Below are 23741 nucleotides of genomic sequence, written 5' to 3'. Positions count from 1 at the left end.
AAAGACCTTTCTTGCCTCCAGAGAAGGGGACCCCAAAGCTGGATAGAAGCCCCCCACAAATAATGACGGTGAGGTAAGAGGAAATGACAAACACAGAAATGAACCAGATTTAGCACAGAGAGGCCCGCTTACTGATAGCAGAATAAAGAAAGGTAACTTATATGGTCAACAAAAACCCTATCAAAATCCACACTGGAAATTCAAGAACCCCCGAACCGTCTAACGGTCCGGGGGGCGAACACCAGCCCCCTAGAGCTTCCAGCAAAGGTCAGGATATAGATAAGGAACAAGCTGGACAAAAATACAAAACCAAAACAAATAGCAAAAAGCAAAAGGCAGACTTAGCTGATATAACTGGAACCAGGATCAGTAGACAAGAGCACAGCAGACTAGCTCTGATAACTACGTTGCCAGGCATTGAACTGAAGGTCCAGGGAGCTTATATAGCAACACCCCTAACTAACGACCCAGGTGCGGATAAAAGGAATGACAGAAAAACCAGAGTCAAAAAACTAGTAACCACTAGAGGGAGCAAAAAGCAAATTCACAACAATGTCCCTTTTCCAAGGACTCCTTTATATATTCTCGCATAGCAGCATGTTCAGGCACAGACAGATTAAATAAACGACCCTTAGGGTATTTACTACCCGGAATCAAATCTATGGCACAATCGCACTCCCGGTGCGGAGGTAATGAACCAAGCTTAGGTTCTTCAAAAACGTCACGATATTCAGTCAAGAATTCAGGAATCTCAGAGGGAATAGATGATGAAATGGAAACCACAGGTACGTCCCCATGCGTCCCCTTACATCCCCAGCTTAACACAGACATAGCTTTCCAGTCAAGGACTGGGTTATGAGATTGCAGCCATGGCAATCCAAGCACCAACACATCATGTAGGTTATACAGCACAAGAAAGCGAATAATCTCCTGGTGATCCGGATTAATCCGCATAGTTACTTGTGTCCAGTATTGTGGTTTATTGCTAGCCAATGGGGTGGAGTCAATCCCCTTCAGGGGTATAGGAGTTTCAAGAGGCTCCAAATCATACCCACAGCGTTTGGCAAAGGACCAATCCATAAGACTCAAAGCGGCGCCAGAGTCGACATAGGCATCCGCAGTAATAGATGATAAAGAACAAATCAGGGTCACAGATAGAATAAACTTAGACTGTAAAGTGCCAATTGAAACAGACTTATCAAGCTTCTTAGTACGCTTAGAGCATGCTGATATAACATGAGTTGAATCACCGCAATAGAAGCACAACCCATTTTTTCGTCTAAAATTCTGCCGTTCACTTCTGGACAGAATTCTATCACATTGCATATTCTCTGGCGTCTTCTCAGTAGACACCGCCAAATGGTGCACAGGTTTGCGCTCCCGCAGACGCCTATCGATCTGGATAGCCATTGTCATGGACTCATTCAGACCCGCAGGCACAGGGAACCCCACCATAACATCCTTAATGGCATCAGAGAGACCCTCTCTGAAATTCGCCGCCAGGGCGCACTCATTCCACTGAGTAAGCACAGCCCATTTACGGAATTTCTGGCAGTATATTTCAGCTTCGTCTTGCCCCTGAGATAGGGACATCAAGGCCTTTTCCGCCTGAAGTTCTAACTGAGGTTCCTCATAAAGCAACCCCAAGGCCAGAAAAAACGCATCCACATTGAGCAACGCAGGATCCCCTGGAGCCAATGCAAAAGCCCAATCCTGAGGGTCGCCCCGGAGCAAGGAAATCACAATCCTGACCTGCTGAGCAGGATCTCCAGCAGAGCGAGATTTCAGGGACAAAAACAACTTGCAATTATTTTTGAAATTTTGAAAGCAAGATCTATTCCCCGAGAAAAATTCAGGCAAAGGAATTCTAGGTTCAGATATAGGAACATGAACAACAAAATCTTGTAAATTTTGAACTTTCGTGGTGAGATTATTCAAACCTGCAGCTAAACTCTGAATATCCATTTTAAACAGGTGAACACAGAGCCATTCCAGGATTAGAAGGAGAGAGAGAGAGAAAGGCTGCAATATAGGCAGACTTGCAAGAGATTCAATTACAAGCACACTCAGAACTGAAGGAAAAAAAAAAAAAAAAAAAAATCTTCAGCAGACTTCTCTTTTCTCTCCTTTCTCTGTCAATTAATTTAACCCTTTGCGGCCGGTCAAACTGTTATGGTTCTCAATGGCAAGAGAACATAGCCCAGCAAACATAAGAACTAGCTCTTGGAAGGATGGAAACTAAACTGACCATGAACTAAACCTGCCGCACAACCAACAGTAGCCGGGTAGCGTAGCCCGCGTTTTATCCCTAGACGCCCAGCGCCGGCCGGAGAACTAACCAATCCTGGCAGAGGAAAATATAGTCCTGGCTCACCTCCAGAGAAATTTCCCCGAAAGGCAGACAGAGGCCCCCACAAATATTGGCGGTGATTTTAGATGAAATGACAAACGTAGTATGAAAATAGGTTTAGCAAAATTGAGGTCCGCTTACTAGATAGCAGGAAGACAGAAAGGACACTTTCATGGTCAGCTGAAAACCCTATCAAAACACCATCCTGAAATTACTTTAAGACTCTAGTATTAACTCATAACATCAGAGTGGCAATTTCAGATCACAAGAGCTTTCCAGACACAGAAACGAAACTACAGCTGTGAACTGGAACAAAATGCATAAACAAACAAGGACTAAAGTCCAACTTAGCTGGGAGTTGTCTAGCAGCAGGAACATGCACAGAAAGGCTTCTGATTACAATGTTGACCGGCATGGAAGTGACAGAGGAGCAAGGCTAAATAGCGACTCCCACATCCTGATGGAAACAGGTGAACAGAGAGGATGATGCACACCAGTTCAATTCCACCAGTGGCCACCGGGGGAGCCCAAAATCCAATTTCACAACACCTATCACTAGCCCTAACACTAGCCGTAACACTAGCGCTAACCCTAACCCTAGCCCTAACCCTAGCCCCAACCCTAGCCCCAACCCTAACCCTAGCCCTAACCCTTGCTCTAACCCTAACCCTAGCCCTATTTCTAGTCCTAACTCTAGCCCTAACCCTAACCCTAATGGGAAAATGGAAATAAATACATTTTTTAATTTTTTTATTTTTCCCTAACTAAGGGGGTGATGAAGGGGGGTTTGATTTACTTTTATAGCGGGTTTTTATGATTGGCAGCCGTCACACACTGAAAGACGCTTTTCATTGCAAAAAATATTTTTTGCGTTACCACATTTTGAGAGCTGTAATTTTTCCATTTTTGAGTCCACAGAGTCATGTGAGATCTTGTTTTTTGCGGGACGAGTTGACGATTTTATTGGTAACATTTTCGGACACATGACATTTTTTGGTCGCTTTTTATTCCGATTTTTGTGAGGCAGAGTGATCAAAAACCAGCTATTCATGAATTTCTTTTGGGGGAGGCGTTTATACCGTTCCGCGTTTGGTAAAATTGATAAAGCAGTTTTATTCATCGGGTCAGTACGATTACAGCGATACCTCATTTATATCATTTTTTTATGTTTTGGCGCTTTTATACGATAAAAACTATTTTATAGAAAAAATAATTATTTTGGTATCGCTTTATTCTCAGGACTATAACTTTTTTATTTTTTTGCTGATGCTGTGTGGCGGCTCGTTTTTTGCGGGACAAGATGACGTTTTCAGCGGTACCATGGTTATTTATATCAGTCTTTTTGATCGCGTGTTATTCCACTTTGTTCGGCGGTATGATAATAAAGCGTTGTTTTTTGCCTCGTTTTTTTTCTTACGGTGTTTACTGAAGGGGTTAACTAGTGGGGCAGTTTTATAGGTTGGGTCGTTACGGACGCGGCGATACTAAATATGTGTACTTTTATTGTTTTTTTTATTTTATTTAGCTAAAGAAATGTATTTATGGGAATAATATATATATTTTTTTTCTTTATTTAGGATATTTTTTTTAATTTTTTTTTACACACGTGGGGATTTTTTTTTATTACTTTTTTACTTTGTCCCAGGGGGGGACATTACAGATCATTGATCTGACAGTGTGCACAGCACTCTGTCAGATCGACGATCTGCTGTGCAGGGCTGCAGGCTTACCAAGCGTCTGCTCTGAGCAGACACTCGGTAAGCCACCTCCCTCCCTGCAGGACCCGGATGCCGCGGCCATCTTGGATCCGGGACCTGCGGCGAGGAGGGAGGTAGGAGACCCTCGGAGCAACGCGATCACATCGCGTTGCTCCGGGGGTCTCAGAGAAGCCCGCAGGGAGCCCCCTCCCTGCGCGATGCTTCCCTATACCGCCGGTACACCGCGATCATGTTTGATCGCGGTGTGCCGGGGGTTAATGTGCCGGGGGCGGTCCGTGACCGCTCCTGGCACATAGTGCCGGATGTCAGCTGCGATATGCAGCTGACACCCGGCCGCGATCGGCCGCGCTCCCCCCGTGAGCGCGGCCGATCGGCTGTGACGTACTATCCCGTCGAGGGTCAGCTAGGCCCAGGTCACCTCGACGGGATAGTACGTCTAAGGTCACAGAGGGGTTAAAATGGTCTCACCCAGAAGCAGGCAATCGTAGAATTCGCAGGTCATCTGAAACTCGTCCTTACACCATCATAAAGGGAACTGAGTCAATTGCTTACTGCAGGTACATCCCACAATGGATTAGGCTTGGGATGTCATCTACAGATAACCACCGTCCGACACGTTTCATACCTTTTGGGACTCATCAGGGAATAAGGTAGCCAGCGTGGATGGTTCAGCCGTATTAAACCGCAAACAAAGCCTTCTGTTGAACGAAGGAATTGTTCGCTGTCTGATGCGGCTGAGCCTTCCATGTTCGCTACCCTATCACCTGGTGAGTTCCAAGAGGGATGAAACGCGTCGGGTAGTGGTCATCTGTTGATGACATCACAAAGCTAATCTATTGTGGGATGTATCTGCAGTTAGCGATTGACTCACATCCCTTTATGATGGTGTAATGACTAGTGATGAGCGAGTATACTCGATACTTGAGATTTCCCGAGCATGCTCGGGTGATCGCCGAGTATTTGAATGTGCTCAGAGATTTCATTTCTGTCGCCGTAGCTGCATGATTTGCGGCTGCTAGCCAGCCCGAGTACATGTGGGGATTGCCTATTTGTTAGGAAATCACCACATGTATTCAGGCTGTCTAGCAGCCGCAAATCATGCAGCTATGGTGACAGAAACTAAATCTCCGAGCACATAGCCGTTTTTTTGTTTTTTTTATTATTTTTAACATTACAACTTTTTACTATTGATGCCACATAGGGAGCATCAATAGTAAAAAGTTGGGGACACACGGTTAATAGCAGCGGTAACGGAGTGCATTACCCGCGCCACAACGCGGTCCGTTACCGCTGGTATTAACCCCATGTTTGAGGTGACTGGAGGGGAGTATGCGGGCGCCGGGCAGTGACTGCAGGGGAGTAGGGAGGGACTAATCAGACTGTGCCCGTCACTGATTGGTCGCGGCAGCCATGACAGGCAGCTGGCGAGACCAATCAGCGACACGGGATTTCCGTGACTTAGACAATTATATATATATATAGAAGCCTGTACTGATAGGCAGGCTAATTTCTGTTATCTCTCTCTGTTTGGTTTTCTCTGTTTGTACAGTTTTTAATTAAATAATAAATGTTCAGTTTTAATATCCCTAATTTGCTTATAAAACGACTTTAAGGGCTATTGAAAAACTTCAGATTGCACCTTTTGAGGTAGTCTATTGTGGATTATGACATGTCTTTAGGATAATTATCCATTTGTAAAAGCCATCCTCTTTTCAAATTCAGCTTTTTTACAGATGGTCTTTTTTTCTCCACACATACCTTTGATCACTGTGGTCAGAGTTCTAGTTTTACCTCACCAGTCCACAGGACTTATTTCCAAAATGCATCAGGCTTGTTTAGAACCTGTTTTGCATACTTCTAACACTGAATTTTATGGTGAGGACATAGAAGAGGTTTTCTTTGACTCTTCCGTGAAGACCATATTTGCGCAGATGTCTCTGAACAGCCTAAGGCTAGGTTCACATTGCGTTAGGGCAATCCGTTTAGCGCATACGCTAGAGGATTGCGCTAACGCAATGTCCCAAAAGGGATCGCGTTTGGCGATCCCGCTAGCGCAGACGCCCGATCTGCGCTAGCGAGGAAAGGACCTCGGACGCTGCAAGCAGCGTTCGAGGTCCGTTCGAAAATAACGGGAAATCGCTAGCGCATGCCAAAAATGGCATGCGTCAGCGATGCGTTAGCGACCCGTTAGTACATTGCGGTCAATGGGTTCGCTAACGGACCCGTTACATAGCGTTAATTGCGACAATTGCGCTATGTAATGCAGTCCGCTAGCGGACACCCATTAACGCAATGTGAACCTAGCCTAACAATGTACCATCACTCCAGATTCTGCTCTTTCTGAAGGTCTTTTGCAGTCAAGCGGGGGGTTCCGATTTACCTCTCTAGCAATCTTCGAGCAGCTCTCACTGAAATTTTGCTTGGTCTTCCAGACCATAGCTTGTCCTCCACTGTTCCTGTTAACTGCCATTTCTTAATTACATTTCAAAGTGAGGAAAGGGCAACTTGAAAACGCTTTGATATCTTCTTATAACTTTCTCCTGCTTTCTGGGCCAACACTATTTTCAGAGTGCTAGGCAGCTGCTTACAAGAACACATGGCTGCTGTTTTTTGGCACAAGGTTAGAGGCAGCTGGGTTTTGATAAAGCTGGGAAATTTGCATCACCTGGCCTTTCCTAACAATGATAGTGAACAAGCCATAACCCTAACAGGCTAATTAAGGTCTGAAACCTTGATCAAAGTTATCGGAGCACAAACATCTTCAAGGGTACCCAACCTTTTGCATCGGCCCATTTTCCTTTTTGTAATTTTTTAAATGTAAAAGATGAAAAAAAAAATATATATATATATATATATATATATATATATATTTCTTTGTATAAAATAAAAAGGAGTGTGCCATCTTTAACTTCATGCCTTTTAGAGATCATTTCATCTTCAACTTGCTTAACTGCTCACAATAACAGTCATTTTGACCAGAGGTGCCCAAACTTTTACATGTCACTGTATCTACTATATAATTGTCTAAGGGTCACTTCCATCTTTCTGTCTGTCTGTCATGGAAATCCAAGTCGCTGATTGGTCGCGGCAAAACAGCCACGACCAATCAGCGACGGGCACAGTCCGGCGGCAAAATGGCCGCTCCTTCCTCCCCGCAGTCAGTGCCCGCTCCATAATCCCCTCCAGTCAGCGCTCACACACGGTTAATGGCGGCGCTAACGGACCGCGTTATGCCGCGATGTAACGCACTCCGTTAACGCTGCTATTAACCCTGTGTGACCAACTTTTTACTATTGATGCTGCCTATGCATCATCAATAGTAAAAACATCTAATGTTAAAAATAATTTAAAAAATTAAAAATCGTTATATACTCACCGTCCGTCGGCCCCTCGGATCCACAACAGGCCTTCTCCGCTCCTCGCGACGCTCCGGTGACCGTTCCATGCATTGCGATCTCGCGACATGATGACGTAGCGGTCTCGCGAGACCGCTACGTTATCATCTCGCGAGACCGCAATGCACTCTTGGGACCGGAGCGAGCGAGGAGCATCGGTAAACGCTTCGCCTAGATCCGGGGGCTCCGGAAGGTGAGTATATAACAATTTTTTATTTTTATTTTTATTTTATTTTTTTACAGGGATATGATGCCCACATTGCTATATATTACGTGGCCTGTGCAATAGACGGCGTGGCCTGTGCAATAGACGGCGTGGCCTGTGCAATAGACGGCGTGGCCTGTGCAATAGACGGCGTGGCCTGTGCAATAGACGGCGTGGCCTGTGCTCTACACTACGTGGGCTGTGCTCTACACTACGTGGGCTGTGTTATATACTGCGTGCGTGGGCTGTTATACATTCAGTGGGCTGTGCTATATACTCCGTGGGCTGTGCTATATACTACGTGGCTTTGCTATATACTACATGGCTGTGCAATATATTACGTTGCTGTGCTATTTACTACGTGGGCTGTTATATACTACGTGGCTGTGCTATATACTACGTGGCCGGCCGCGAACAATCAGCGACACGCGCAGTCCGTTCGCTAATTGGTCGCGGCCGGCCGAATCCTGTGTATTCAATGTATTATTCTAAAATCTTCATAAATAAACTACATACATATTCTAGAATACCCGATGCGTTAGAATCGGGCTACCATCTAGTGTCTTAATAAGGAGCAATCGCTTGAATCACAATACATAGGTTAGTGCTACAGTGATCAATCAAGGAAAGGTCATCAGTGGTAAAATCTAAAAAACCACTTGTTGGTTCCAATTCCAATTATGTCTGGCATCAACGCTGCTTTTTTTTCAGAAGAGGTGGGTAGCCTTGCAGCTGACGAACAGCTCACTTATGCGACTTATTATAAAGTGTGTCCAACAGTAATATGGGGGCCACTCCAGCTTCCAGTTACTAAATTATGTAGTTATGTACACATCACCTATGTTTTGTTCACAATCTTCTGGGATTGACAAAATCAACCCACAAAATGTATCATCTCCTGTGAGAACTGATTGATAAAACCCAAGTGCGACTTACTATTCTGCAAAAAGGTTTTATAACTGACTGTATTCATTTAGAGTATAATCACATCGAACAATTTACTGTATTATGGACTCCATACATCTGTGTAATGACGTAGATATCGTTCAGCAAGTACATCATGAGAACACCTGACAAGTTCTGTGTCCATTGCGTTGCAGCCCTACATTTGGAGTATATGTAAGGAAAAGTTGCCAGCATATACTTCATCCAGGAAGACTGCGCTTTGCTATACAGAGGAGCCATTAAAAAACAAAAAAAGAACAAGGGAAAAAAAAACAACATACTGTGCAATACACAGTTTTTCTTTTTACAAAGGGATCTTTTGTACAGTGTTATGATTCAATCTTTGTTGGAGATATACGATACGAAAACTTCTTAAGGGCATGTTCACACTTTGCAGATTTTGCTGCGGATTTTTCCGCAGCGGATTTGGAAAAACCGCATTGAAAAACCACTGCGGTTTTCCCTGCGGATTTTCCTGCGGTTTCTTCTGCGGATTCCTCTGCGGGTTTTCAACAGCACTTTCCTATTGGTGCATGTTGAAAACCGCTGCGGAATCCGCAGAAAGTGACATGCTCCTTTTTTTCCGCAGCAATTCCGTGCGGTTTTTAAAGGGATTTTCCGCAAAGTGGGCACAGCGGTTTTTGTTTTCCATAGGGTAACATTGTACTGTACCCTGCATGGAAAACTGCTGCGGATCCGCAGCGTCAAATCCGCTGCGGATCCGCAGCAAAAACCGCAAAGTGTGAACATAGCCTAAATGTATACCACTAGGGATGAGCGAATAGCTTCAGATAGGTGCTTATCCGAATAGCTATAGTGCTTCCCAAATAGCAGCCTTGGGAACCAGGATACCTGGAGAACTCCCAATAATCAGCTGTTCGGTGCCGTCTACACAAACCCTTATTTTATCTTGGCTTGACCTTAAGGCCATGTGCACACATTCAGTATTTTTCGCGTTTTTTTCGCTATAAAAACGTGATAAAAACGCGAAAAAAACGCTTACATATGCCTCCCATTATTTTAAGTGTATTCCGCATTTCTTGTGCAAATGTTGCATTTTTTTCCGCGAAAAAAATCGCATCGCGGAAAAAAAAGCAACATGTTCATTAAATTTGCGGAATTGCGGGGATTCTGCACACCTAGGAATGCATTGATCTGCTTACTTCCCGCACGGGGCTGTGCCCACCATGCGGGAAGTAAGCGGATCATGTGCGGTTGGTACCCAGGGTGGAGGAGAGGAGACTCTCCTCCACGGACTGGGCACCATATAATTGGTAAAAAAAAAAAATAAATAATTAAAATAAAAAATAGTCATATACTCACCTTCGATGGCCCCCGGAGTCTTCCCGCCTCTCAGCGGTGCATGCTGCTGCTTCCGTTCCTATAGATGGTGTGTGTGAAGGACTTGCGATGACGTCGCGGTCACATGACCGCAATGACGTCGCGGTCACGTGACCGCGACGTCATCGAAGGTCCTGCACACACCATCTATAGGAACGGACGCCGCTGAGGAGATCGGCTGTCTGCAGGTGAGTATAACCATTTTTTTATTTTTTTTATTATTTTTAACATGATATCTTTTTACTATTGATGCTGCATAAGCAGCATCTATAGTAAAGAGTTGGTCACACTTGTCTAACAGTATGTTTGACAAGTGTGACCAACCTGTCAGTCAGTTTTCCAAGCGATGCTACAGATCGCTTGGAAAACTTTAGCATTCTGCAAGCTAAGTTCACTTGCAAAATGCTAAAAAAAAACGCAAAAAAAAAACGGGAAAAAAACGCAAAAAAAAAAAATGCGGATTTCTTGCAGAAAATTTCCGGTTTTCTTCAGGAAATTTCTGCAAGAAATCATGACGTGTGCATATACCCTTACTATAGTAATTTATTTGCACTCAAGAGATCTTTCACAACCACTTTCACTATTACTTTCACCCAACAGAAGACACTTGAGCAGACCTGGGCAAAGTGTGGCCACTGGGCCACATCTGACCCTCCTGCTGTCTCAGTCCAGCCCGCGGACCGAAACAGTCAGAGGGCTGGAAAACCGTGCCCACCCGCTCGCTGTCTCTATCTGCGCTGACTTCATTGATGGAGGAGAGGCCTCTGGCCACTTCCTCCACCAATCAGCATGTGAAATAGCGTGTGTACTGCGGAGAGTCAGTGCACTGGATACGGAAACAAAAGAAGAGCATCTGGGAACAGAACCGAGGTGAGTATGTGATGTTTTTTTTTTTCCATGTGTATGGGATGTTTGGGTGGGCATGGGGGAGAGGCTATGGGGGCATCATGCTGCACACAGGGAGGCTATGGGGGCCTCATGTAGTATACACTGTGTTCCAAATTATTATGCACATAGAGTTTAGGAGTGATAAGGTTAGAATTTTTTTGTTTGTCATTTAAACTCATTGATGGTGATGTGTGTCAGGGCTCTTTATATCACTGAAAGCAATTGCAGATACCTGTGCAAATTAGTTTGGCAGGTGTGTCCAAATAAAGGCAAGACTACTTAAGAAGGCTGTTCCACATTATTAAGCAGCCTACATTTTTTGCCAAAATGGCAAAGAAAAAGGATGTGTCGGCTGCTGAGAAGCAACAAATTGTGGAGTATTTAGGTCAAGGCATGACTACAATCAACATTGCCAAGACACTTCATCGTGATCATCGCACAATCAAGAAGTATGTAGCTGATTCCCAGCACACACGTGTGCGTGCTGATAAGGAAAAATTGAGGACTCTTTCCAACAGGCAATTGCGTATGGTTAAAAGAGCAGCTGCAAAAATGCCTTGTCATAGCAGCAGACAAGTTTTTGAAGCTGCTGGTGCCTCCAAAGTCCCCAGAACAACAAGATGCAGGGTCCTTCAGAGGGTTTGCAGCTGTGCGTAAGCCATCCTGTCGACCACCTCTATCCACTGCAACAAGCAGAAACGGCTCCAGTGGGCCAAATGATACATGAAGACTGGCTTCCAAACTGTTTTGTTCACCGATGAGTGCCGTGCAACGCTCGATGGTCCAGATGGATGAAGTGGAGAATGGACACCCCATGAAAACACGGCTAAGGCGCCAACAAGGAGGAGGTGGAGTAATGTTTTGGGCTGGAATCATGGGGAGAGAGATTGTCGGCCCCTTTATGGTCCCTGAAGGGGTAAAGATGAACTCCATAATCTATGTGGAGTTTCTAAAACAACACTTCCTGCCATGGTTCAAGAGGAAGAACCGTGCTTTCCACAGCAAGATCATTTTCATGCATGATAATGCACCGTCTCATGCTGCAAAAAACACATCTGCATCTCTGGCTGCTATGGGCATAAAAGAGGACAAACTTATGGTGTGGCCACCATCTTCCCCTGACCTCAACCCCATTGAGAACCTCTGGAGCATCATCAAAAGGAGTGTCTATGATGGCGGGAGGCAGTTTACATCTTAGCAACAGCTCTGGGAGGGAATTCTGTCCACATGCAAAACAATTGAAGCAGAAACCATCCAAAAACTGACAAATTCAATGGACGAGAGAGTTCAGAAGCTTCTTTCGAACAAGGGGTTCTATGTGCAAATGTAACATCACCTAGAATAAAGTTTTCACTTGAAAACTGTTTGATTTCATTTTGTAATAAGCTGATAATGCTAATAACTTCACAATTGACCATTTTTTTTGTTCAAAATAAAAAAAAAAGGTTGAAAACTCTGCTGTGCATAATAATTTGGAACATGCATTTTGAGTGTTTATTTTTTTAAAAAAAGATACTGTTTTCATAGGCAGTTTTTTCCAAAACATTGCAATTATACTAGAATAGTAGATGACTGGAAAATAACAATGACTGCAATTCAGATAGGTAATTTAGAGAAAATATGAGGAAATATTATTTGCATAATAATTTGGAACACAGTGTATATGGGGGAGGCTGCGTGGGGCTCCTGCCGAATAAGGGGGAGGCTGCGTGGGGCTCCCGCCGCATATGGGGGAGGCTCACGCCGCATATGGCGGAGGCTGCGGGAGGCTCACGCAGCATATGGCGGAGGCTGCGGGAGGCTCACGCCGCATATGGAGGAGGCTGCGGGAGGCTCACGCCGCATATGGAGGAGGCTGCGGGAGGCTCACGCCGCATATGGCGGAGGCTGCGGGAGGCTCACGCCGCATATGGCGGAGGCTGCGGGAGGCTCACGCCGCATATGGCGGAGGCTGCGGGAGGCTCACGCCGCATATAGCGGAGGCTGCGGGAGGCTCACGCCGCATATGGCGGAGGCTGCGGGAGGCTCACGCCGCATATGGGGGAGGCTGCAGGAGGCTAACGCCGCATATGGCGGAGGCTGCGGGAGGCTCACGCCGCATATGGCGGAGGCTGCGGGAGGATCATGCCGCATATGGAGGAGGCTGCGGGAGGCTCACGCCGCATATGGGGGAGGCTCTTACTGTATATAGGGAGGCTGTGTGGGGGCTCTTGCAGTAAATAAGGGGATGTGGGGGGCTTATCCAATATACAAAAGGGGCTGTACTTGGGTTCAAACGATAAATAAGGGGATTTCAGCATACTTAATTCTGCTCAGTATTAAGTGATACAATTAATAATATAATTGTCAATATTGAGTAGAATTAATTTCAGCCTATTGGTTCGGCCCTCCACATCAGTCAGGGTCTCATGTGGCCCCTCGGGAAAATTAATTGCCCACCCCTGCTCTAGAGTCATTATATTGCCTAACCACAAGAGGGTCGCTGGATATTATAGAGGTGACTCCTGTGATTGTTGTGATAACCTTGGGGAAGGTTCCAACTAGTGATGAGTAAATATACTCGTTGCTCGAGATTTCCCGAGCACGCTCAGGTGACCTCCGAGTATTTTTTAGTGCTCGGAGATTTCGTTTTCATCACCTCAGCTGAATGATTTACATCTCTTAGCCAGCTATATTTGTGGGGATTCCCTAGCAACCAGGCAACCCCCACATGTACTTATGCTGGCTAACAGATGTAAATCATTCAGCTGCGGCGATGAAAACTAAATCTCCGAGCACTAAAAGCGGCGGCTGTGACATACTCACCTGCTCCTGGCGAGGTCCCTGCATCTCCGGTCTCTGACAGCTTCTTCCAGCGTTGAGCGGTCACATGGTACCGCCCTTTACAGTAATGAATATGGACCAGACTTCACTCCCATAGGGGTGGAGCCGCATATTCATTACTGCAATGAGCGGTAACGGTGACCGCTCAATGCTGGAGGAAGCTGTCAGCGCCCGGAGATGCAGGGACCGTGCCAGGAGCAAGTGAGTATAATGGGGAGGGGGAGCACTGTACGATATTCACCTTTCCTCGTTCCGGGCGCTGCTCCGTCTTCCGCGTCCTCTGCAGCGACGCTCAGAGGATGTGGAAGACACAGCGGCACCGGAACAAGGGCAGGTGAGTATTGCAAGTGCAGGGGGGCCTGAGCGACGAGAGTTAAGTATCTCATCTCTTTTTTTTTTTATCACAGCAACAGCATATGGGGCAAATATCTTTACGGAGCATCTTATGGGACCATATTCAACGTTTGTGCAGCATTATATGGGGGAAATATTTCTATGGAGCATCTTATAGGGCCATAATCAACGTTTCTGCAGCATTATATGGGGCAAATATCTTTATGGAGCATCTTATGGGGCCATAATCAACGTTTCTGCAGCATTATATGGGGCAAATATCTATATGGAGCATCTTATGGGGCCATAATCAACATTTGTGCAGCATTATATTGGGCAAATGTGTCTATTGAGCATCTTATGGGGCCCTTATTAACCTTTATGCAGTACTGTATGGGGCAAATATGGGGCCATTATTAACCTTTGTGCAGCATTATATGGGGCATATTTTAATATGGAGCATCTTCATCAAAACTGTATGGAGCATTATATGGGGCTCCTGATTCAATATGGATATTCAAAAACGCGACCTGATATCTCAATTACTTTTACTTTTATTGGTACCTATTTTTATTTTTGAAATTTACCGGTAGCTGCTGCATTTTCCATCCCAGGATTATACTCGAGTCATTAAGTTTTCCCAGTTTTTTGTGGCAAAATTAGGGGGGTCGGCTTATACTCGGGTCGGCTTATACTCTAGTATATACGGTATTTTAAACTGACATTAGCTCTCCTAGTCCCAATGTCAGACTGCAAATGAAAGTATCATCATAAGTCAGCAATGTTTATATCATAACATAAAAAGCAAGATGATCAACCAAATGAAAGTAGTAATTACAGTAAAGACTCATCCCCGAAAAGCACCAAACAATATCATGATCCAGCCAAACCACACCTGTTCTGGCCAAATTCGGTTGTATAAGGTCTACTTTTAAAAGCAAGAAAACATTGCAGATGGACCAAGACTACAATGACCTCTCTACCCTTAAAGGGATTACACATCTTTTTAACCCCTTAGTGACCACCAATAGGACTTAAAACTAACCTGAGAAATAAGTGAATAGCATTCCCCCAATGGTCAATATGCAGCAGCTGTCAGCAGTACACTACTCTGACACCCTGCTGCATCAGTCACAATGGGAGGTGGCACTGAACATGGACATTTAACCCCTTGGAGGATGCTATCAATAGTGACTATGGCATCTAGATGGTTAACAGAGCATGGGTGCTCCCTCTTTACCCCATTGGCGCCCTCAAATCATGACTGTGTGGTCCTGTTGGTTGTCATTGCAATTTATGATTAAATAATGACGAGTCTGCCAGCTATATTGACCTGTTCTGAAATTAGCAACATATAGCAAAAACTAGATGGTAGCCCGATTCTAACGCATCGGGTATTCTAGAATATGTATGTAGTTTATTTATGAAGATTTTAGAATAATACATTGAATACACAGGATTCGGCCGGCCGCGACCAATTAGCGAACGGACTGCGCGTGTCGCTGATTGTTCGCGGCCGGCCACGTAGTATATAGCACAGCCACGTAGTATATAACAGCCCACGTAGTAAATAGCGCAGCCCACTGAGTGTATAACAGCCGGGCCACGCAGTGTATAACAGCCGGGCCACGCAGTGTATAACAGCCGGGCCACGCAGTGTAGAACACGGGCCACGCAGTGTAGAACACGGGCCACGCAGTGTAGAACACGGGCCACGCAGTGTAGAACACGGGCCACGCAGTGTAGAACACGGGCCACGCAGTGTAGAACACGGGCCACGCAGTGTAGAACACGGGCCACGCAGTGTAGAACACGGGCCACGCAGTGTAGAACACGGGCCACGCAGTGTAGAACACGGGCCACGCAGTGTAGAACACGGGCCACGCAGTGTAGAACACGGGCCACGCAGTGTAGAACACGGGCCACGCAGTGTAGAACACGGGCCACGCAGTGTAGAACACGGGCCACGCAGTGTAGAACACGGGCCACGCACTATATTGCACAGCCCACGCACTATATTGCACAGCCCACGTAGTACATTGCACAGCCCACGTAGTACATTGCACAGCCCACGTAGTACATTGCACAGCCCACGAAGTACATTACACAGCCCACGCAGTACATTGCACAGCCCACAGTATATTGCACAGCCCACGTAGTATATAGCACAGCCCACGTAGTATATTGCACAGGCCACACAGTATGTTACATCGCTGCATAACGCGGTCCGTTAGCGCTGCCATTAACCGTGTGTGAGTGCTGACTGGAGGGGATTATGGAGCGGGCACTGACTGCGGGGAGGAAGGAGCGGCCATTTTGCCGCTGGACTGTGCCCGTCGCTGATTGGTCGTGGCTGTTTTGCCGCGACCAATCAGCGACTTGGATTTCCATGACAGACAGAGGCCGCGACCAATTAATATCTGTGACAGACAGACAGACAGAAAGACGGAAGTGACCCTTAGACAATTATATAGTAGATAAGCTTTTTCTTTCCTGTCATGCCACTTTGCATTAATTTGGAGGGAAAAAAAGCACCTTCAGGGTTAATTAACTACCTGACAGCAGTTTTGAATATGTTGGGAGGGGCTTTATTTAAAATAGCAGCTTTTTGGGGGGCTTTCCAATATCTAAGTCCCCGAAGTCACTTCAAAACTGTACAGGACCCTAAAAAAATACGTTTTGTACATTACCTTGAAAAAAAATGAAAAAAAAATACTGCTACAATTTTAAAGCTTCTAGCATCCCAACAAAATAATAGAACATTATACAGATGGTGCTGATTTAAGACAGACATGAGGGAAATGTCATTTAACTATTTTGTGTGGTATGACTCTTCGGATTAAGGCTGTGTGCACACGTTCAGGTTTTTTCATGGTTTTTCGCTATAAAAATGCAAAAAAAATGCATACGTTAAGCATCCTATTATTAGAATGCAATCCGCAATTTTTGTGCACATGTTGCATTTTTTTCCGCGGTGGAATCGCATTCCGGAAAAAAACGCAGCATGTTCATTCCTTGTGCCGAATCGCAGCGATTCCGTACACATAGGAATGCATTGATCCGCTTACTTTCCGCATGTGGCTATGCCCACCATGCGGGAAGTAAGCGGATCATGTGCGGTTGGTACCCAGGGTGGCCCTTGGGAACCATATAATTGTTAAAAAAAAAAAAAAAAAAAGAATTAAAATAAAAAAAAACACATGATATTCTCACCTTCCGGTGTCTCCAGCAGTCTTCCCGCTCCTCGCGATGCTCCGTTCCCAATAATGCATTGCGAAAATGACCTGTGATGACGTAGCGGTCTCGCGAGACCGTACGTCATCTGAGGTCATTGCTGCAATGCATTATTGGGAATGGAGCATCGCGAGAAGCGGGAAGACTGCCGGGGACGCCGGAGGGTGAGAATATCATGATTTTTTATTTTTTTAATTATTTTTAACGTTTTATCTTTTTACTATTCATGCTGCATAGGCAGCATCAATAGTAAAAAGTTGGTCACACTTGTCAAGCACTATGTTTGACAAGTGTGACCAACCTGTCAATTAGTTTTCCAAACGATACTACAGATCGCTTGGGAAATGCTAGCATTCTGCAAGCTAAGAACGCTTGCAAAACGCTAGTGTTTAACGGGAAAACGCATGCCAATTCCGCATGCGATATACCCGAGGCAGGAGTTGCGGAATTGCCACGGAAATTTCCGCGGCAATTCTGCAACGTGTGCACTTAGCCTTAAGGGATAATCATCATTCAAAGCTTGAAAATTGTTAATTTTTAGGAATGTCAAATTTATATTTTTTTTATTAAATAAATGCAAAACTTATCGATCAAAATTTACCATGATCATAAAATATAATGTGCCATGAAAAACAATCTCAAATCACTGGGATATGATGAAAGATTCCACAGTTATCGCCACAAAGTGACATGTCAGATTTGAAAGTTTGTCCTGGAAACGAACGGGCTAAATTAATAACCGCAACTCCACAACCGCAAATCAGTTGTTTGAAAGGGCCAAAGCACTTGCGTGAGCTCTGAAACTTCTTCAATATTTACAGGAAAGATATATATCTTTGTACTGTGTTAGCCAGTAGATAGAATAATATTTAGAATTGATATTTAGAATTGAGAGTTCTCAGTAGTTGATACCTTTTAGGATTTCTTGCAGAAATTTCCTGAGCAAAACAGGACATTTTCTGCAAGAAATCCGCATGCATTTTTGTCGGAGGTTCCCAATGCAATAACATAGTGGGAAATCCGAAAAAAATCTGCAAAATTAATGAACATGCTGCGTTTTTTACCGCGATGCGGTTTTTTTTTTTCGCGGAAAAAAAACGCATCATGTGCACAAAAATTGTGGAATGCATGCTAAATGATGGGATGCATAATGTATTTTTTTTTTCGCGTTTTTATAGCGAACAAAACGCCAAAAATCTGCTACGTGTGCACACAGCCTTAGTGCACACGTAGCAACGTGGTTGATACCTTTTAATGGCTAACTGAAAAGATGGTAACAAATAGCAAGCTTTCGAGACTACATACGTCTCTTCATCAGGCATCTTTGGTGGGTGCCTGGACTGTTATCGCCATTTTAGGTAAGATATGTGACTCTCTTAAGCATGGGGTTTTGCCAATTACTGTCTTGGACATTTGGGGTCTTATGATATATAGTATCTTTGTTATACATACTTCTAGGACAACTTTTGTCCAATTATTTATATCAGGTATTTTTGCCCCTAATTATACTACTATATAGAGTGTCTATTATCAATATCCTTTTTGTTACTGTGTTGGGTTATATATATACACTATGTATTTTTGCTCAGTCCAGGTGTCCCACCTCTTGTTGTTTGCGCGGTGCTTACTGGTTTATTATCTAAATATGTTTTTATAATTGAAATAAGGCATTCTTTGTATTTTGTTCTGGCTTTATTTTTTCTTTGTGTTATATATGCTCAACTTTAATTGCAGGATATTGGACCATTCTGTAATACATTGCACTGCCGTTACAAGAAGTACAGAGAAGGCAAGTACTAGCCATCCAGAAAAACAATGAGGAGGCCGACAACCCTTTAAGGCTATTTCACACTTGATGTGTTAGGCCAGTTTCACACATCAGTTTTTTGCTGTCAGTCACAATCCGTTAGCCCGACGGATCCATTGCAGATTGTGAAAAACTGATGTAACAGATCCATTTTTTTTTTTTACGGATCAGACTAGCGGATCTGGCTAATTGGATCGAAGCATGCTCAGTTAAAAAAAAAACGGAATCAGTCGACGGATTCCGTCATTTGACAGATCCAGCACCATAGGCTTCCATTCTAGCAAACGACTGACGGCGACGGATCCGTCGTTGTCCGTTTTTTCGACGTACACAAAAAACATTACTTTGTCCGTTGTCTCTGCCCGCCGGACAAATAATTTTCTACGGATTAGGTAAACGACAGATGAAACGTGAGGCCATCCGTCGCTAATACAAGTCTATGAAAAAAAACGGATCCAGCGGCAGTTTCCGGATCAGTTTTTTTTTTTCAAAATTCGACAGATTGCGACTGATGGCAAAAAACTGATATGTGAAAGGTGCCTTAGGGTATTGTTCACAAGCAACAATTTTGCTGCTTTTTTCTGTAGGAAAATAGCAATTGTTACAAAACCAAAGCGGTGATCCTTCAGTAAAATGTGCATTTTTGGTGTGTGTTTTTGAGGTTTTGTTTTTTTCTACTCAGTAAAATCGCTGCAGAAATTGACATGCTGTTTTTTGTTTTTTTTAATGCACCATAGGTCAAAAACATAGCACGTGAATGACATTTTATATTTTTGCTGCTCTTGTAAAAAAAAAAAAAAAAAAAAAGTTCAGTGTATACAAGCTCTAATGCAGATTGGCTTTTTTTTTTACTCTTTAGGCCGGCGTCACACTGGCGAGTTTTACGGACGTATGAGCGCAGAAAATACACCCGTAAAATACGCATAAAACACGGCCCAATGATTCCCTATGTCCCAGCTCCTATCTGCCGTATTTTACTGATCCGTATTATACGGTCTTGTACGGCCGTACAAAATCGCAGCTATGCTGCGTTTGTTACCGTATTGCGCAAAAAAAATCGCCAATGAAAGTCTATGGGGGCGAGAAAAATACGGATTACACACGGACCAGCAGTGTGACTTGCGAGAAATACGCAGCGGTGTTCTATAGAAAAGCCGGCAATTCAATTGTCGGCTTTTCATTTCTCCTTCACAAACCCGACATGATATGAGACATGGTTTACATACAGTAAACAATCTCATATCCCTTTTTTTTTGCATATTCCACACTACTAATGTTAGTAGTGTTTATGTGCAAAATTTGGGCACTGTAGCTTGTAAAATAAAGGGTTAAATCGCGGAAAAAATTGGCGTGGCTCCCACGCAATTTTCTCCGCCAGAGTGGTAAAGCCAGTGACTGAGGGCAGATATTAATAGCCAGGAGAGGGTCCATGGTTATTGCCCCCCCCCCCCCCCCGGCTAAAAACATCTGCCCCCAGCCACCCCAGAAAAGGCACATCTGGAAGATGCGCCTATTCTGGCACTTGGCCACTCTCTTCCCACTCCCGTGTAGCGGTGGGATATGGGGTAATGAAGGGTTAATGTCACCTTGCTATTGTAAGGTGACATTAAGCCAGATTAATAATGGAGAGGCGTCAATTATGACACCTATCCATTATTAATCCAATAGTACGAAATGGTTAATCAAACACACACACATTATTTAAAAGTATTTTAATGAAATATGTATGTGTATGTGTCCACGTTCAGGATTGCTTCAGGATTTGGTCAGGATTTTATGCAGGTAAAATCCTGACCAAATCTGCACCTGAGGTCACTGGCAGGTCACCTGCGTTGTCCTTGAGTTTTTTCTGCAATGTAAGACGCGCCGCATGTGAGTTTTCTCGGGTGTGCCGCATGCGTCTTTTACTGCATAGTGGAGACAGGATTTCATGAAATCCCCTCCACTATGCTGTAACATCCGGACACTGCGTTTTTTATGCATGCTGCTCAACGCTGCGTCAAAAACTCAGCGTTTCCTGAACGTGGACACATACCCTATGTGGGCTAAGGCTATGTTCACACGGTGTGTTTTTGTTACGTTTGCAAACGGGTGAACATTGTGAGTGTGTGTGTGTGTGTGTGTATGTATATATATATATACACACACACACACACACACAGTTTAGGCCAGGGTGTCACTACCATATAACATGGCCGAGTGCTATGCGACAAAACATCGTATGACACTCGGACCAGTGTCACTCTATTACATAAGACTGCACTCTGATGTCATCCCAGTGCAGTCTGATATATGGCGAGTCAGGCCGTGAAGGAGATGGAGAAATTCACTTATGCGAGAGGATCAGATCACAGTGGCATGACACTCGGAGCAGAGCTGGGGCCGAGTGTCATCGCATCGGATGCCATATGCTCATGTGATTCCACCCTAGAAGGTCACTGTAGTGGTGCCAGTTTAAAAAAAAAAAATAAATCTCTTTAGTTAATTAAGGCTACTTTCACATTAGTGTCGTGCACTGCCACTGATGCATACTGTGGAAGCGCCGCACAACGGGGGCAGCGGATGCCGTTTTTCAACGCATCCGCTGCCTCACTGTGAGGTGCGGGGAGGAGGGGACGGAGTTCCGGCCGCGCATGCGCGGTCGGAAATGGCGGACACGACGCACCAAAAAACATTACAAGCAATGTTTTTTGGTGGCGACGGTCCGACGCAACCGTCGCACGACGGTTGCGACGTGTGGCAATGCGTCGCTAATGCAAGTCAATGGAGAAAAAACGCATCCTGCAAGCACTTTTGCATGATGTGTTTTTTCTACAAAATGACGCATAGCGACGTGCAGTGCACGACGCTAGTGTGAAAGTAGCCTAAGTGTCCACACAAAGAAAGTGGGGCAGGAAAGGAGGTGACCAAACAGAGGTTAAAAAAAAATAAATAAATAACTAAATCTTCCATTTTTATATATTTACCCCACTTAATCACCTCCAATATATTCCATAGTTACCTTACTTACTTAGTCACTTCCTATACCTTCCCTTTGTATCTTTTACCCCTCTGATCACCTCTATGGGGCTTCCATTTTTATCCAGTTACCACACCTGGTTACCTCCTATATCTTTCACTTTTATCCATTTACCCCTGTTAGTCACTTCCTATATCTTCCATATTTACCCCGCTTAGTCATCTCATTCACACTCTGATATAAAAACATGGCTCTAATATGGATGAGTAATACAGATCGTTGTTTTTATTAACTCAGAGGTGCTGATATAGACATCAATGTATACACACATAAATGAGAGCACAGGGATTGACATTTATCATTTCTGAGGTAAATGTTGGGGAGGTGCAGTGAGAAAAAGGATACCAAAATGCCTATATATTAAAATTGGGGTTATACATATAATTTACGAGGTAAATATTATTGAATCTGGTAAAAAAAAATATCTAAACAAGGGGTTAACAAACGTGTGGGGTATGGGAATAGATATTGGGGGGCTCAGTTATAAAAATAAGACGTCAAACATTTGGATACATCATAAACGGGAACGGGGGGCTAAATTTATCATTTCTGAGGTAAATGTTGGGGAGGTTCAGGGAGAAAAATGATATAGATGTGTCTATATATCATAATTGAGGGTGTACATATAATTTCTGAGGTAAATGTTTGGGGGATCAGTGAGAAAAATAATGTGGAAATGTCTATATATTATAATTGGGGTGTACACATCATCTCTGAGGTAGATGTTGGGGGATTCAGTGAGAACAATTATATGGACGTGTATGAATGCATTATAAATGTGGTAGACATGTATTTTCTGAGGTAGATGTTGGGGGTTTCAGGTAGAAAACCGATATAAACGATCAGACACGTATACAGACACGACGTGTATATGAGGAGAGGGCTGTATAGCTGATTTATGAGGTAATTACAGCAGGCGGGCGCTATATAAAGGCTGCCTGCATAACATAAGGTATATGTGAGGAGACATCTATGTGTCCGTCCGCCTCACACACGCCACACATGACCGCGCACTCACCTGTCAGCGGCTCCGGCCTCTCCGCCTCTTTCGACATTTATTTCTCCACCAGGAACATGGCAGTTCCGACACATTGAGCCAGACTTCAGGAAGCGTCAGGTGCAGCAATGAGCGACGGACAAGGCAACCAATCAGCAGCCGCGCTCAGAGAGTGCAACCAACGAGCGTCCAATCAGAACGGGAGGGAGGCGGGAGTATGCAGATACAGCGTCTGGAGCAGTGCGCAGGTGCTCTCGTCTCTAGAAGAGGCTGAGGTTGATCATGAGGATGATGGGGATTTATTATTATTAATTTTTTTAGTCTGCAGTGATGTTTCTTCTGCATAAAGAGTGGGTAGCCATATCACCCCCAGGGTGAGGTTCTGAGTTTCAGCCTCTCCTCTTATATTAACCCCTCATTGACTGGACATTTCCAGCCTTAAAAAAAATGTTTTTTTGTTGCTGTTTTTCTTAATTAGTTTTAATTTTTGTATTATTTTTCTAAAATAATCTTAGAGTGAACATCGCTCAGGTTTTTTTCTTCTTTCTAATTACAAATTCATGACAGCACCTGCTGGATGATATATCCTATCTGATATTGATTACTAAGGACAGCCCATCAATATCAGTGTAGTAGGCGGCCCCGTTACAGGGTTTTTTATTTTACTCACTTATATCGCGTCATTA

The 23741-nt window shown here is 44.3% G+C and overlaps 1 protein-coding gene across 32 annotated transcripts in view; it reads right to left on the bottom strand.

The window, feature by feature from the left end:
- The window catches only part of RALGPS1 (Ral GEF with PH domain and SH3 binding motif 1), a 1054187-nt gene extending 1030977 nt beyond the window's left edge, over window positions 1–23210 (bottom strand). For 21 of the 32 annotated variants that reach the window (XM_077284266.1, XM_077284294.1, XM_077284272.1 and 18 more), the window contains exon 1: window positions 23077–23205. The gene's annotated coding sequence lies outside the window, so the exon portion shown is untranslated. Of the gene's footprint in view, window positions 1–23076 lie in introns of all 32 variants that reach the window. The other 11 variants (XM_077284271.1, XM_077284289.1, XM_077284278.1 and 8 more) reach the window with 9 other exon arrangements.
- Between the last annotated feature and the right edge of the window lie 531 nt (window positions 23211–23741).

Source organism: Ranitomeya variabilis, chromosome 2, assembly GCF_051348905.1.
Source record: "Ranitomeya variabilis isolate aRanVar5 chromosome 2, aRanVar5.hap1, whole genome shotgun sequence".
In the NCBI taxonomy this organism is placed as follows: Eukaryota; Metazoa; Chordata; class Amphibia; order Anura; family Dendrobatidae; genus Ranitomeya; species Ranitomeya variabilis.
This window is presented reverse-complemented; position numbering and strand designations above follow the sequence as displayed.